Here is a 19,026-nt window from a genome sequence, read left to right as displayed (position 1 = left end):
GCCCTGGTTGCTGAAGCAGTCCAAGCGTGGGTGGGGGATGAGGGGGTGATGAGGGGGGATTTTTAGAAGCTGGAAAATGTTTCCTATAGCTCCCGTTGCCGCGGCAACCACGGCTCAGTGTGTACGTGTTCAGAATGGTTGCATGAAGACCACATCTCTACGGTCAATACCTGCAGTATTCACACACACACACACACACACACACTACCCATCCTCACGATTAACTCTAATTGTGCTGCTGTGAGCAAACCTCCCCGGCTTTTAGCGCGATCTGTTTGATGATGCTCTGTTTAAATGTATGTCTTCTACTAATGTTTTTCTATTTTTTTATTTTTTTTTTGTAATGTTCTTTTACCACTACATTTCTTATTGTTTCTTACAAGCTTTAACCATGTTATCTGTAGCACGTAGGTTGCTAAAGTTTAATGACATCTATCTTGGAGAAAAATCCTCTCTACAAAGTTATACTTTGCATTATTTTGTCTCCTATGTAGTACTAAAGTGTTAGAGCATACACACTCCTATAACTTAAATATAAATATATATGTATAGATCCATGCAGTTTACATATGTATATATATCAAGATCAATGCTATGCAGACAATTTTTATACAGTATACCTTGATCAATCTATTAATTGTATGTCTGTCTGTCTGTCTATCTATCTATCTATCTATGTCATGTCTACCTGTCAATACTACCTAATGTGAGGGACTAAACTATAGATTATTATGACCCAGTAAAAATCTGTATTTGATCAAGACAGTCCCAAGACTCCAAATCGCTATATTGTTCAGAGATGCTCTATTGTGCTTAACCCCTTAAGGACACATGACATGTGTGACATGTCATGATTCCCTTTTATTCCAGAAGTTTGGTCCTTAAGGGGTTAAGTGAAAAGCTCATTCAGCTCTATACATTTTCCCTAAGTAATCTATTTAAATTAAAAATTACAGTAATTCTAATGTTATTATCTATAAGGCTGTACTTCAGTAGTAGAGCACTCTTTTAACTGTACCTAAATTGTGGTGACAGGGAGTACAGAAATGTTTGGGAAACACTCGTCTTAGTTTCTGCCCATTCCTTTGAGAATAGACTTTTTAAGTCCCAGAAGTAATACACATCTGTGGTGTATGGCTTTTACAACAAGACTAATGCCTTCAGAATTAAGCTGCAGTTCATTAGTGGAGGAATAATTCTCCTTTTGGGACCAGAGGAAACACAAATTGTTCTAAGTGCCTGTAACATGTAGTGAGCATTCAAAAACAGAGATGATGGATGAGATAGGTTTGTTGCATCTGTTAAGTCTCCAGTGTGTGACAACAAATATTTATTTCTCAAATGTATATCTCTTCTTGTCATAGAGACCAACAATGCAACACACAAACCAGAATCTCTAGCAACAAATTAACAAATGATCTTGCATATAAGTATTTGGACCCTTGTTCACAGTGCATTTGTGTTATTATATATGCCCACTCAATGCTCTTCTGGGCCTTTTCTCCCATATGAGACTATTTAACCTCCTTCCATCCTACCCGCCATCCCGGTTCCCTTGTTACTCCTTTCACACCATTAAAGGGCCATTCCATTGCCCAAATAAAAACAACATTTATTTCCATTTAGTAGATATATCCACAATTAAAACATGCATGCATTTAATTTTGCATTTTTTTATTGGGGGATATCTAAAATGACTTGAAAAAGCTGCCTATCTCTTGTCTTAAGCCTTTGAAAGCCCTCCCCTTCTAACTCCGCCCAGACTTCCTGTGGCTGTCCAATGACAGACTTCCCAATGCAGCTCAATGATAAGTCTTTGCAAGGTAGGTGCTCCCAGCAATTGCTGCCTCTTTATTTTAGCTCCACTGAGCTAACCAAACCAGGAAGTAACAGGACAAGTTGTCTGATTGACAGCCAGGGGGAATGTAACAAGGTTAATTTAAAAATGTGCCAATTTCTATAGACATCTACACTTTTTGTAAAATGAAAAAAAAAATAGCACATCCTGTTCCCACATGAAGCACATCGGCAAGATAAAGAGCTTTAGGGGACTGAATTGGTCAAGTGTCAACAGCATCATCCACAAACCACCTCCACCATAACCAGCTACATATTGTCCAGTATAAAAACCCTTTAAACTAAATATATTTTAAAAGAGAATACTGACAAAACATACTGAAAATGTAAACAAGAGGAGCTATTACACTGATATCCCATGGGGTCAGATATAGCTTGCACCTGTATTGTATTGCCTCATCAATATAATATTATCTACCTTAAAATAAGTATTAGTGTTAGTAGTAGATACACTGTAATAATAATGGACATTGTACATTAAATAATTAATAGAATCTAAAATGCTATATATAATTAATTACATAATAACATACAGTCCTGTTTTGAACTGTAAATCAAAATAAAAGAGCAGAGAAAAAGAGTGGGATTGACCTAAATAATGCTAGTTTCTTTTCAATTCATCACCAATTCATTGTATGGTTAATAAGTCCCACAATCTATTCCTGCGTAGAAGTGAGACGTTCATTTGGGTCATTTCCCCTGCCCCGATATTGAAATCCTAAAATGCAAATATAAAATGTAAAATTCAAGTCTCCTGTGGTATCATGTTCACAGCAAGATAAATTACAAATTAATATGTTAGAATCTGCCTTTAAACGCAGGTTAATATCCACAGATCGGTGTTACGGTAGCAATTGGTAGCCTTACAAAATTAAAAGGATCTTAATGTAGAACTATTAAAATTATAGTAGTAAATTAGTAGAAACTAAAGTGATAATTCAAAGTGAATTTTAAATTCAAGGTAAAAATAGCCAGACTGTAAACATTTAGGTTGTTGTTCAGTGAACGTCAGTTTGCCATTGGCAGCTTAATAGACAATAGAAGGACACAGTTCTGCAATGTTTTCAAAAGTAAGAATACCAGTATTTAAGAGGCTGCAAGGTGTCCGTCAAACTTTTCTTAGGAATGTAGAACTTGACATTGGAACAATGCAGATGTTAATGAGTAAACACATGCTTTCACATGTGAAAAAAAATCTATTCGATCCAATATTTCAAATTTCGGTCTTCTATGTAAATCGTGAATTAATAATTTGGCTATGTCTTGTTACACTTTAAGCAGGGTGGGAGTTCTTTGAAAACATTGTTTTTCTGATCAAACCTATAGGCTTTACAGTGCACCTTATTTGAGAATAAAACTCAAGAACTGCCCCCCTCCTGACACACAACATATGAGTTAGACTTGACCCACATGTGCAAAACAGATATATGTATCATTATCCTCTGCTGATTAAGCCATTTGAAAGAAATTGATGAATCTTGCGCTTTCAGGACTTTGGAGGGAGGCACTCACAAAAAGTTATGGTTACCTGCACAAGTGCAGTGATAGTGGTAAAAGTGCTGCATGGGAGACTTTAGGGGCAAGAGTGGGAAGAACTGGGGTAAGAGAGGTGAGCACAGGGCCAGGGGAAGAGAAACAGGAGGAGGAAAACCAAAAGAAGGACAAGAAGAAAGAGACCATGGTGATAGGGGAAGGGGATGAAATCAAAAAGAAGCAGATGGAACAGAGGAGACAGTCAGGGCAGACACTAGATAAGCAGCAGTAGTGAATACATGTACAGCACACAGGAGAGGAAGGGGAAGGGTAGGGGACAGACATTAATACTCTTCTCTTTTTCCATTGCAAGTCGATGAGGAAGAAAGGAAGTGGAACCCTGGAACCACTTGTGAAGAACAACAGCAGGCCGAGCACTATCCATGCTTGAAAACCTACAGAGAATAAAGGTGAAAAAGAATGGTAGGCTGAAAGGGCCCCAAATAAGGTCTGAAGGACCCTCCCTTCTGCCACACAAAGTATCTACTTAGTTTCCCTGCCCTCCAAGGAGACAAACTCTTAATTTGTTACGTGCCCACTAGAGTGCATTCTACTCTCCTTGTCATTGGAGTCCTTGTAAAAACTGTGAGCAATAACTGAGGCTGTGAAGTCATGAGTGACCAACTGATTTCTTGGTTTTTCATCCAATTTCAGTAATGATATATTTAGAGCCAAAAGCTGATATCTGAGGCTTTTAGAATTGGACATTACTGAATTAATAGAATATAGTGCTAGGCTACGGTGAAAGGACAGTAGCTTCAGCAGGCATTGAAAAGGCCAAAAATGGATATCCTATCATAATATTGTGGAACTAATTTCCTATTGAATGGGTATATTTTCTCTGTAAAAAAGTAACATAATTAAAAATGAAATTTATCATTAGAAAACCAGCAGTCTACCTCAAAGATCTACTCTCATCCTTGTCCATTTAAAAAGCATAATGGACTGCTCAAAACAGGACTATAAGATAAAAACAATATCCCTGGTTTTAACCTTTGTTTTTTGTTAAAATCTACAGAACAAGCACTGTAAATTTCTCAAGTTTTTATTGTATTCAATCTCTCGAAATGCACATAGTAGTTTTATTTCACACATACTAACACATGACAATGATATGTGATATCAAAATAGAATTTCTTAACATACATTTTAACTTAGCTTAAAATGTTAATAATTACTTTACATTGCTGACTTAAAATCTAAATTTCTGACAATAACAATGGACATTGCGAACTGAGAGATGACCACATGCAATTGAATGGTGAGTCAGAACTTGCCGAAGAAGAAGTCAACTGATGGCGGTGGGGAGAAGCTGCAGAGGTGATAAATTCTCCGCACAAAGATACTCCGACAACTTCCACCAGAAAACAAATCTAGTGAAGCAAAGATATATTCAAAGTCAAATACAGCTGGTGAAGGCTGAAGAAATTGAACATTAAATTATTATAGACAGAATTTCAAGATAAGGTGTTGGAGATTAAACACCACACATCCATTATGAAGAATGTGTTTGGCAGACTTCAACTGAAGGTGGAGCTGTTACAAAAGTATACAGTTGAATAGAATGATTAGGACCTTCCTTCAACTCTCTGCACACCTCTATGATTAACTGGAACCTATGGTTGTAACAGACATCTTGGTGTTTTCTGTTAATCCTATTTAAATCTTATTGTCTTTTATTACCAGTAAAGTTTAATGTCATATATTTATATGAATCCTGCTGAAGTTATTCAAGCAAGCACTATTAAAACTGAAGAATACCTTCTTTTGGACAGAATCAATGGGACATACAGGTCTAAATTGGGTCTGGGAAGGCAAATACGATCTGTGATTCTAATTTGCTACACATTGACCTAATTCCGGCCTCTAGGATCACTGCTCCTACAACTGAGTTCTGCACCCCACATATCTGCATGATTCCAAATTCCTGCAAATTCGAACAACAACAGACCTTACCATGGTTACTTTATTTGATTTCAGCCATCTTTATTGGTGACAGCATTGTAACACCAAAAATGCTGTTAGATGTCACGTTATCCAAAGGGGAAACAGTGCAGGGTTTATTGGAGTGTCCCACACTCCAAAAGGAGACCTCATCATAAGTCCCCCTTTTTTAAACACCTTTACTAAAAACAAAACAGAATTTCAAGTCTTTAATATCACAAAGTAAAAACGAATACCAAATAAAAAATGGTGAGGTTCTGTAAAAAGTCTCACAATAAAAGTAAGACACATCCAGCAAGGAGGAAAATTACTTCTCGATGGTCCTTTCCCCTAGAGTCTGTGTTCTCCTTCTGGCAAGATGGCAAATATCAACACCACTAATTTTGTCTGGCTCCACTCCAGTCTAACAACCCACAGTTCTCAAAGAATTTTATGTATCTGGCGGACATTCGCAAGATAGAGTGGTCCATCGCATGGACAGTTTATTAAATAGCATTCATTAGATACACAGTCTGCTCTAATCTATAGGCAGATAAAACCCTGTATGTAGCGATTAAACCATATTTCAATAGGAAAAAAAATCCCATCCATGCAACACATAAGATTCAGTTTACCATACAAGCATTCTACAATCACAGTTTTGTAAATAAAATCCAATGAGGGTCCGTTATAAAAATTATAATATAGTATGTGCACAGACAGATCTCTGGGTCATTCAGTTAGTTAAAAACATTTTTTTGGCTTGACTGACTTTCGGTCATATAACCTTTCCTTTTGACCGAAAGTTGGTAAATTTTAGTTTAATTACCAACTGGTTCTCTCTGTTGAATTAATTAATCCTGTTTGTGTTACTTTTACAGAGAGGCGATGTAATTTATTCATATGCATGCACTGCATTTGCAATTGCATGCACAGTGATGTGTACACATACCCAGGTCCAGATTAATATAAGAATTCACAGGGCTCCATCAGCTGTTCCCCTGCCCTATTCAACAGCCTGATTTAAAATGTATCCAGCCGCAGACTTGAACACCCGATGGAGCTCTGTGTTGCTTGCAAGTCTGGGGCTGGATAAATTTCAAATCAGGTTTTTGCATAGGGCAGTGGAACAGCTTATGGAGCTATCTATTGCTTACCACTGCCCTATGCAACAGCCTAATTTAAAATGTACCTAGCCCCAGACTTGCAAGCAACACAGAGCTCCATCAGCTGTTCCACTGCCCTATGCAACAGGTAGCCTTCTGGATACATTTATAATGAGAAAATTAAAATATGAATCACTAAATATAAAACACACAAAAACAGAAATTACAGGGTATGTAAAAATATAATGACATCATGTCATTATATTTTTACATACCCTGTAATTTCTGTTTGTGTGTGTTTTATATTTAGTAATTAATATTTTTATTTTCTCATTTTCAATGTATATATTTCCATGTCTTTGTAACTACAGCCTGTGCTAGTCATACTTTGGATATCCCTGGCACATTGCATATATTATCACTTGTCTGTCTTGACCATTATGTTAAAAGTTTGTTTAACCAGGTCAGGCCCATATATCTTTCTTGTTATTTGTTTAATGGTTTTATTTTCCTACATGGACACCTCTGTCTTATCTCTGTGATTTTTGATCTTTCCCTTTGTAATTGCTTGAATGACCCTATTCCTCAAATGTCCATAAATGCATTTCCGCCATCCTTTAGCTTTATTGCAGGCCCATCTGACCCTAATATATCTATCTCCCTTAGCCTGATTTAAAATGTATCCAGCTCCAGACTTGTAAGCAACACAAAGCTCCATCAGCTGTTCCACTGTCCTATGCAACAGTTTCTCTCCCACCCACCCCAATCTCATTTCCTCATTTATAGATAGTCTCCCACACAACTTTCATTCTCCTGAAATGACAGGGGAAAACACTGATCAGCACACCCTTCCAATATCTTAACCCTATAGAATACAAGCACACACCTCATACTGGAAAACAAATTATCATACACAATGGCCTGCTCTTTTGCTGTAATTTATCTGCTGAGTGCTGGTGGAGAGAGATAAAAAAAAGTGTCCTTCTACCCTCACCTCACAAAACTATAAAGTATTCCAAATTAACTATATGGGCAAACAAAAATGATGTCCAAATTCCTATTCCTTATGTTACTTGCCCTTGCAAATGATGTGGAGCCTAACCCTGGTCTTCCAGCTAATTCCACTCCTTGTCTGCCCACTAAAAAGGCCTCTCTTTGTGCACTGCAACATCCGTAGTTAGCTACCTAAACTGGATGCACTACAAGCCTGGTGTTCCCATTACAAACAAAAAAATAATTGTGCTCTCAGAATCATGGTTAACAACTAAAATTCCAGACTCTGCCATTGCAATACAGGGATAGTCATGTTTTAGAAATGACAGAGCAAAGAGAGGAGGAGGCATTGTTATTTATGTTGACAAGTCCATAAAATGTACTCCTTTAAAAAACTATAACTCCCCTTCTGCCTTTGATTTCCTTTCTGGAACAATTCAGATCACTTTCACTAAAACTAGCATTGTTGCTAGCTATCTGGTGCGCTCCCTTTCTGACATAGCACAGCTACTTAGTGAAACTGTAGCTCAAAACCCAAAAAGTGAACTGTTGGTTTTTGGAGATTTTAATATTGATTGGCTGAATCCTAAAAATAATAAATCATGTACGCTGTTTAAGACTTTTCAACTAACACAATTAATTTCCTCCCCAAGCTGCATTATTATTAAAAGCCAGAACCATACCTTGCTAGATTGGATTCTCTCCAGTTGTCCTCTAAAAAGTTTGCAATGACATCCAAATTGGCATGGAACAAGGAGGCTTAACTGGAGCTATTTTCCTTGATTTTGCCAAAGCCTTTGACACAGTAGACCATGGCATTCTTTTGCAAAAACCTAAAAACTCAGGCATTGGCGATTGTCCGCTAACCTGGTTTTGATCATATGTTTCAGACCGATTGCAAAATGTGGCCATTTCTGATAGCGCTTCCGTCCCTCTTCCAGTCACGTGTGGTGTTCCTCAAGGCTCCATACTCGACCCCCTGCTATTCACATTATTTATAAATGATCTGTCTAACCTCTGCAAATCCTCAACTGTACACATGTATGCAGACGACACTGCAATCTACGCTAGTAAACCCAATCTACAGCAGCCCTGTACAGAAACAAATCCTGCCTAAGCCCTACAGTATGGAAACAGATAGTGCAACAAATGCTAATGCCGGTCATTGATTATGGGGATGTCGTTGATGCACTTGCATCGCAAACCCACCTTAATAAACTTAATACGTTATATATTTCATTCTGCCGCTTTGTACTATAATGCAATTACTCTACCCATCATTGTGACATGTTAAAAGAGCTAAACTGGCTATCGCTGGAATCTCGACGCACTATTTATCTTTCCAGCCTTGTATATAAGAGCATTCCTGGGAAGCTCCCACCCTATCTGAGTAAAATGCTCTCCCCGGCTGTTCCCACCTACTATAACCTCCAATCCAGTACTAGCATGATATTTAGCATACCGCAATACAAAAATAAAGTGTCTCGATCCTCCTTTTCCTACAGAGCACAACAATTATGGAATAACCTCAGGGACACAGTCACATCTTCATTCAATCTAAAATCTTTTAAGAGATCTATGGCAATATACCTCAGCCCAGAATGCACCTGTCATGGTTGAATATATTTATTACCCGTTATGTATTACATTATATATGTGTGTTTGTATATATATATATATATATATATATATATATATATTTGTATATTGTATTTTTTTGTAATATTGTATCCTATTGTAACAATACAATGTTTTATGGACCCAGGACATACTTGAAAATGAGATAAATCTCAATGTATCCATCCTGGTAAAATATTTTATAAATAAAATAATAAAAAAATTCAATGACATTCTAGGGAAAAGGTCACAGACTGGCAGAAAGGGCGTTCGCACACAGTCAGAACAACAGCAGCCTTTGGACGTGAATCCAGGGTAAGAGGTGGCACTGGCACTGGCACTGGCAGTAACTTTTATTTCAGGCCCCTGCAACAAAGTTAATGAAAAACAGCAGTGCTTTTTCTGACTAAATAACCAAATAGTGTCATTTTCGGTCTTTTCGCGATTTTTCTAAAACGGAATGCACATGTCTAATAAGAATATAATATAGAGTCAAACAGTTGTGATCAATTTGTCAAGACATGCAAGGTCAGTGTGACACTGGTGGTTACAGCATGGCTGGGGGGGTGTAACTGCTGCCTCTATCAAATCGCTAGTCTTACTACCCCCAGTCTCTTTTTGGTTTTCGGGAGATGGAGTAATCACAAAAAACTCCTGCTGCTTCCCCCGCCCCCCCCCCCTCCTCTGAATCGTAATCTAATTCCTCCTCATGCTTTAAGCCTGTTACAATTTCTTCAAACACTTTTTCGGTGGAGGGTAAAAAAGGTTACAACTGTAACTAATAGTGGCGACACCGGTGCTGTTGACCGACCCTCCTCTACATGTCTTTTACTGGTACTTGCTGCTACTACTATCTCTGTTTCCTGAATATGCATAGTACTAGTGGTAAAAGTGGTGATACTTTGCAATCCAGGGGTTGCTGCTGGCTTTTGGATAAACTGCTCCTCGTACAAGATGCGAGGGTGCTACTGTTACTATTACTTGCTTCAGAAAACAGTCTACAACTACATTTTGCAGGATCTGACTTATTTTTTGACTGTTTACTAACAGAATGTATTGATCCAGCCACACTACTACTTTTCCTCTGCCTTTAAATTTAGAATAACAAACAGTCATTCTCGTCTTACTAGTTGGTGGACCAGACATTTTTTTCCTTGGTTCGCAGTGTTCCGCTGAGTCTGCCCCAAAGTTCTGCTTGAAAATGCTGCAGAGAGTTATGCCATTGGCTCTGTCTCATAGGCATCATCTTGTTAGAATCCGGTCTCCCTAGCAGCTTTCTTCTTTATAAATGTACTTGGGCAAATTCTTGTGGTGCCACTGCTAATTGCTGTATTAAACATTGACATTAAAATTTAGAAGATAATTGGAGTGGAATTGTGAGATGCTTAACACAACTTAAACTCAAAGAAAAAGTAGATGTGCATTCAGTGCACTAATTTTTCTTGAAAGAAAAATGTACTTTTTTTGGATAATTGTTTTTTCTATACATATTTACCCTACCCTAAACTGACGCTACCTTCCTTGCTTCTTCTACTAAGAAAAAAATACTCTATGTTGGAAAATGGAGACAAAAAAGATATATGTTCTCTCTAATATGTTTAGTTTCACCAGTTTGCTCAATTTCTCTTAGTAGTAAGACTGCAGAATGCCCGAAGAACACCACAATCCAACAACAACCCAACACAATGCTGCCTGAGACTGATTACCAGACATTATGTTACCCGAACGTTCATTGGCTGTATTTCGCACACGTGGTTAATTAGATGACTGAATGTTGCTCAAACGATATTCGGTTATTGAGCCGTACAGTCATTCTGACATTCGCAAAATGTATTTTTATTTATTTATTTTTTTACAGAATTTCCATTCTTTTTATGACTAAATAACCAAATAGCGTAATTTTCGGTCATTTCGCGATTTTACTAAAACTGAATGCACATGTCAAATAAGAATATATTATAGAGTCATACAGTTGTGATCAATTTGTCAACATGCAAGGCAACATATTATGATTTTGTTATTTAGAATGATACATCCATGGGAAAGGTTTTACCTTTGACCTCTTTCCATCATTAATCAGTGTGGAAAGTAACCATGTGGAACAAGCAAAGAGGTCAGTAAAAGATTTGCCTGAAATGATAATTGAATGCATTAATATCATCTTTTATTGCCATTTTGTTCATTCATTTTGCCACCAAATTAATCTCCATATCTAAGACAGCAAGAAAACTGTCTGCACAGCAGAAATGGTTCCAGCATATAACAAGGGTAAGGAATTGTCTTAAGGGAAGTCTGCTTTGTGGAGTATTGAAACAAATTATTTCTGTATTACAAAAATAGTAACACTGGGACCTAGCCACTGCACTTAACAAGTATGTATCATACTGCACCTCTTGTTAAATATTTAACTACAATAGAATAAAGTATTATATTCCCACTTCACCATATGCTCCATTTTCGAAAGCTCTCCTCGTCCAACACACTTGAGAAAGTGCCAGAATTAACTTAACCCCTTAAGGACACATGACATGTGTGACATGTCATGATTCCCTTTTATTCCAGAAGTTTGGTCCTTAAGGGGTTAAAGGGTTTCTCCAACCTTTTTTCACAGATAATAATTAACTTTTGGTATTATTCTATCAGTTCCCCACTATAAAAACGCTCAAAGAACATTTTAAAGTGAAGTTTACTTACCTTAATCCAGCAACAGGGGAAGCTCCCCGACTCTGCTCAGAGAACCTTTGTCAGACATCATGCAAGCCTCGACGAGGCCGATTTAAAGTCTTCTCATATTTGGCAGTTATATTAATTCCAATACTACCATTGGTTTTCACTGTGGTCAAGAGGATGCCAACTGCTCTTTACCAACAGCTAGGGAATGCTTTGTTATGCTATCGTACAAACATACAGTTTTTTGTAAATACCACAAGTTACATATTCCTATTGTATGAAGAATTACATTGGGAAAAAGCAGTGGACAGCGAGGTGACAAAACAAATTGGGTATAACATGTGAACTAAATAATCAGCTTCAAAGTATACACTCAAAGCAGGCACAAGGCAGATCCTTCACTAGCTATATTCAAACGTCCATGCAGTTTTGTAAAGGCAGATAGGTTACTATAGAAAATATGCTACCCCTTCAATATTCCAGCTCCTGATTGACATGAAGAAAGAAATGTCCTAATGTATGATATGGGCCCTGGATTGCAAAACAGTGTAGAAAGAACCCAAGAAGACCCTAGCCTGAGTCTGCCTTTACTGTACCCTGGGCCTGTTCCTTTGATGAACACATCTGAGGATACTTGGCACATATCTCCACAAACAGCATCTGGAAGTGGTCTTGGGAAGAATGCACCATCAGTGCTTTGTTGCATTGCTATACTCCCATGATAAACTGCTGTAAACCTAGATTCTAAACTCAGGGGTGCTGTGATCCACTGATTGCTTGCATTCTGTTTGGATACTGTAACCATCTGATCATCTATGTCCCCATATTTTTTTTTACCTCTTGGGGATAACACTATTGTCATGCCCCACTTTCCAATGGATAGTTTTAAGCACATGGCTCATACAGCCTCTCTAAGTTTGACCTTTGGCAGGGAAGCTGACGAGAAGAGGTAATCTCCATAATACCAGAGGGTCTGAGAGGGTCTTAAGGATACATTCTTCTGAGGTCTTAGTGGCTTTCTAACATGTATGGTGAATATGTCATATATTCTCTAGTCTAGCCTGTTAGTTTCAAAGCCTTTGGTTTTGGCTTTTCTTACCTTGAAATTATTCTGGGCTGTATCACCCAGATGCCCCTAAGTTACATTGTTATATTGGCTGAAAGAAAATATGTGTCAATCAAGTTCAGCCTTTCTCACATCAGCTTTTGCTGTTGATCTCAACAAAGGCAAAACAGTGTAAAGTGCTTTTCAATTTTGCAACAAACTAGGGGGTAAAAAAAAAAAAAAAAACCTTCTAGACCCCAGAATAGCAGTCTGATCAAGAAGCTGATACCCAACATATTACAAATTCTATCCCTGATATATTTCTGAATATTGTGTTTTTGCAAATATTCATCCATTGCTGTGTAAACATCTGTACAAATTCTGATAAAACCACCTATTCAGGCAGAGAATTACACATCCTTATTGTTCTTACTGTAAAGAAACATTTCCTTTGCATTAGACTAAATCTCCTTTCTTACAGTCTAAATGGGTGACCTTGTGTCCTATGTATAATTTTTAGACAGTTTATATTAGCCCCAAATATATTTGTTCCAATCACACATCCTCTCTTCATTCCAGTGGTTAATCTTATTTTTGCCCCATCGTGCACATGGTCCCATGCCCAAAACAGTTCCATACACTCAACAGCAAAACACTGCTGGACAATTTAAGATGGCCGCTGCCACATGTTTGAATCTGTTCGAGTTAAAAGTCCAAGGGGCAGAAACAGTGCCTTTAAAATCCAATATGCCCAAATAGTGTTTTTAAAGGGCAATATATCCCAGGGGCCATAGTCACAGGGCAAGATGCTGGCAAGCAGGCCTCTTCAAGTCCCAGTGATGAAGGTGCTTTCGTCACATACTCCATTTGATAAAAACTGTGAAACGCGTTATGGACATTTAATATAGTGTATCTTCACTTATTAAATGTTTTTTGGTCACCTTTGTGTGACAATCTCCTTTGTTATATGCACTTTCCCTGGTGATTTAAAGTTGTATACTTAAAGTAATCCCAAGGTGGGGATAATACCACCAACGATGTGTTCATAGAGCAATTAGTCTGCTCTATCCTTGTAAGTATAATTTTACTTCATTTCATTAGAGATTACCATCTGTTGCCTTTTTTATTCCTTCCTGAGTGTGTGGACGGGGTGGACATTTGCTGCATATCATTTAAAGTGAGGATTATACCGCTGTACGCCCGTACTGCTAGAGCTGGCTATAGCTCTTCTAAATGTAAGTGTTCCACTGTTATCTTATACTTTTATCTGATTGAATTATACAGTCTGCACTATCACCTGTTCCTGTTTCCTGTCTTTTATATCACCTGGGTGTGAGCATGGTTGACAGTTGCCATTTATGCTTTAAAGCAGGGATTATACCACTGTACGCCTATACTGCTAGAGCTGGCTGTAGCTCTTCCAAATGTGAGTGTCCCATCATTACCTTTTCCTTGTATAAAAGACTGTACTCAACAAGCTACACTATAACCTATCCCTGTCTTTTGTCTTCCATATTATCTATGGTCAAGCTGAATTGAGGACAGCACATCCTATCAAGCACTGACTTTTTCATCTTTGGATTATAAAAACTTTCTTTGTGAGATTTTTGCACCAGATCTATTTTTGTGCCAAATAAGTTGTACTATTAGTGTTTACCTGTGGAGCAGCCGTTCCCTTTTCTTTTGTTCTTCTTGTTTTCTTTTACAGCAAAAAGCCTGAAGGTAACGATTCTACTCACCAGAACAAATTCAATAAGCTGTTCTGGTGACTATATTGTCCCTTTAACATAACCATTCCTTCTGCCCCTGAACTACAATCCTTCTGCCCCTGAACTACTACATTAAGCTGGTGCTTGGAGTGTCTCTTTATGGAATCTAAAAGAATGGTGGAACATACAAAATCTAAAGGTTTATTGTTAAATTTTTATTTCAAGACATAGATAGCCAGTCACATAGGGCAGAGAAATACAAATATTTTAAATGGAATTTTACTGACACTAACCGTAAATAAAAATAACGTATATAGTTTATCTCAAATGCCAAAAGCAAATATGTGACAAAACAGCAGGAAAATCCAGTTGAACGCGTAGTTGTAAAGGAAGAATAATTAGAAGTAGTAAAATAGTGGTACTTGTATCACTTTATAGATCACTTGTCAGAGCTCACCTAAAATGTTATGCCCAATTCTGGAGATCTAGGATGACATTTATCAAGAGTTATAAATCAGGTGAAGTACCGAACGTAGAGAACAGTCTATTATTTTACATTGTGTTTGCTTTTGTTTAACCTTTCGCATCCACATAGCTGGGCTTTTATATTTAGAATGATTTAAATAAATGTAAGACAATTCAAAGATACAGAGACAAGGTCAGTGGTGGAAATAATGTAAAAGGAACCTGGTGCCAAGTTTTTTTTGACCCCCCTCTATCTGTTTGCAACTCCGACAAGGCTTTGCCAGCTGGGGTTGTGCTATTTTCCCATCATTGCAGGGTTGTATTTGTGAGTAGTGCTTGTGTCTTTGATTTTATGTGTGTGTGAATGTAGTAGCGTATTTTGTATGAACTGTTGCCATTTGAATGCAGGTGTACATTTGTGTGTAGTGTTGGCATTTGAATGCAGGTGTACATTTGTGTGTAGTGTTGGAGTTTGAATATAGGTGTGTACACTGACGAAGGTGCCGTTGTTAGCACCGAAACACGCGTCGGGTTTCATCTCTCTCACAATTTTGAGCACTACGAGCACTATGCACTCGTCACTTGTTTAATTATGTTTATTTTTACTCTTTAGTCTTGGTAGGACGGAGTGGAGGATGGCTTATTTAGCTCGGGTTAGCTGCGAGATTAGAACACCCACAAAGGTGTTTCTTAGGAGATTCAGGGCTTAGGTGAAAGAATCCAGTGTACAGAAGACTCTAGCAAAGGGTGACCCTTTAAGTAATCGGGATTAATATGTAGTTTGTCTTAGTTCCAGTGCATTTCCATATCTCCCTTCAAAGTGTATACCACCTATTAGCCTGTCTCTACACCATTTCTTTACTGAATAGTGCTCTTACTCTAACCTTTCCTCTACATCTTTTTATTGCAGTCCATATTGTAGATGTTATTATACTTCACTGTTCAGTGAATCCTTCCCCCCTTGTTCCCCTGCTCCTCCATCTCTGCAGTAATCACATTATTTGACTGATTTGAGCCATACTAGCATCTACAGAGACTTGAGTTTAAGGATTAATATATGAGCATTCATCTTCACTATTAGTGGCTACCCTTTTTCCAGCTCTTACACGTTGTATCTAATTGGACCCTCTCATGTTTAATTGAATAAAGTCTTATCATTTTTGGATACATTTTAAGTGATTTAGCTGTAAGAATTGTACTTTTATCCTATCAAGTTTTGAAACTGCATTAGTTTACTACTTATCACCTCATTCCTTCTTTCAATACCAAAAAGGAATCCCCTACTTTTTACTTGGATTATTTTCATTTCTATATATTAGGTGTGTACACACATACACACACACACATATATACTGACATAGATACACATACATAACAAAATGCACAGATATACAAATATTCTGTCATAGATACACATACACACAAACACACATACATACTGACACAGATACACATGCACAATGACACACACAGATACACATACATATTGGTACAGAAACACACATTGACACACACAGATACACACACACATACTGACACAGATTCACATACACACAGATACATGCACATATACACTCATATATCGACACAAATACACATACACATCAGCACACACATACATACACACCTGAAATAGATACACAAATACACTAACACACATAGATACACATCGATACTGATACAGATACATATACATTAAGATACACACAGATACACATAGATACTGACACAGATTCACAAACACACTGACACACACAGATACAGATTTATATACTCATACACACTATACACATATACACACATATGCACACAAACATGCTGACACATATACTGTTACAGATATACATACATTCTGACAGACACAGATACTAACACAGATACACATACACAGTGACACACACGCACAGATACACAAACATACTGGCACAGAAACACATTGACAAACTGACAGATATACACACAAAAGTCACTATTTTCCTATTTTTAACCACTCTCCTGCGTCCATACCTTTTGGGTGCAGGTGGGTGACTTCTGCTTCTGCAGAGACCTCACTCTAAACCTTAAATATGTATAGGTTGAAGTGAAGGAGAGATAGGGTTGACACGATTAGAATAAACAAATTGCCTGAAGTGTTTAACAATCCCAATATGCATTTTTCATAGAAAGATGGCAGCTAGGCAATAGGGACATAACCTGTGGTTGGAGTGAAGAAGATATAACTTCAGGAGAAACTTTATGATATTCAGTGCTGTCAATGTGTGGCTTTGTCTACTCGCAGATGAGGTAGAACCTCGTGCATTGGAAGAGTTTTAAAAAGATTGGGATAGACATACTCTAGTAGCTCACTCATCTACATGATCATAGGCAAGGCTGGAATCCTTCCTTTTCACCCAGAGTGGAATTCCATGCAAATACCCCCATCTATGCACATGTGAGTTATTTATCCTAATTTGTTTATCATATTTGAAAGACCGCTAATTCTAATGAGGTGTTCTTTGTTGTGGTACAATGTTACGTATACTAAAAAAAAAAAATTGCTACTAAAAATGTAAACCTTTAATATATATATTTTAGACAGGACAACAGGCAGGCAAACTGGGGCAATTGGCTCATATCTGCTGTCAAAATTTGTTTTCAATGATACTGACTCCTGGTATTACTGCTTGGAATACAGAAACTACTGTATCATCTAATTAATTTAATCAAGCAGTCTAATCTACAGATTTGTTTGTTTTTCCTTTTGCTAAACTGCAGCCGCGTTAAACAATCTGAACATGCTGCGAATTTCGACAAACATTGAGAAAACTAACAATGCCATAAACCAGCCCCTTTCTACGTGTTTTTACTCTCAATGTCTGCATCATCTCTGCATCACTCCCAATCTTTTAGCAGCTCCTGTACCCTCTCAGTTCTGGGTGCCATAAACCCCCTCCTCTTGGTGCCTACAAACTGCGTGTGCACAGATGCTAAGAGGTTTCGGGAGGAGGCAGAACAATTACAAATCTCCGACTCCCTGTATAACTGGTAAGAAACGTGAGCAGCATGGATAAAATCACCACTGCAGAACTCTTCATTTGACAGAGCATTCATCATACCTCCTAGGTCTTTCATCCATGATTTGTATTTTGGAGATCCCTTTGCACTCTTTACTAGGAAACAAAGATTTGAATGACAATTACATTTTTAGATCTAAGTGAAAGCTACGTTCTCCCTCCAATACAAAGAATTATAAAATACAAAGTATGGTTTGTGTATTCTGGTCACATTAAATCGTATTTGACGAGGTTCTGATCACAGGGCAGATTACACCAGTTCTTCACATTCTACACGTTCTCTCCAGAACAAAATACTAGCTATCTTATCAGAGAATTAAAGGCGGCATATGAGAATGCAATAATAATTTTCCTCCATATAAAACGGCGCTTGAACCATTATTTCTTAACAGAGCGCCAAGTTTTATGTAATCAGATGCAGGATTTTAAATTGACACGGACTTCGTAACTTTTTCTTTCATTTAATTTTGTGATTGTTTGTTTGCAATTTCTTTCAGTATCTTAAAAAAAAAAAAGGGATGCCTCAAAATTATTATTAATCATTTAATTAAAAATATGATTGCATAAACTCTTGTTTGCAGAAGAGCAATGTTTGCAAAAAGTTATCCACAATTATTGCATGGAATCGAAAAAAATGGTGAGTGGTACCTAATATCTTAATGTAATATGTTATATTAAATAATGATCTTTTTACTTTGACCTTATTTGAGAGGTTTATAATTTCAGCAAACCTTCAAATGATCTGATGATGATTTGGAACTGACGGTATTTGGACACTGTTGAGTATACCTAAAAATGTATAAAAGCGTAATAGAATTCAGTCATAATGGGGTGATCTGCACAATAGTTTGCGTGTTTGCACCACTGACTGGCAAAATGGATATCCGCATAGAGCACACTGCAGTAGTACACAAAGTGTAATATTAGAACAATTTTGATTATGACAGTAGAGAAGAACCAATTAAAAAAAAAAATGACTAGTCCCAAATATTGCCTGGTATATGTAAATATGAACAAAAAACAAACAGAGACGTACAAAATGAGATGTAAGTCAT

The sequence above is a fragment of the Pelobates fuscus genome, chromosome 13 (genome assembly GCF_036172605.1).
Source record: "Pelobates fuscus isolate aPelFus1 chromosome 13, aPelFus1.pri, whole genome shotgun sequence".
NCBI classification, from domain to species: Eukaryota; Metazoa; Chordata; class Amphibia; order Anura; family Pelobatidae; genus Pelobates; species Pelobates fuscus.
Note: the sequence above shows the minus strand (reverse complement) of the source record.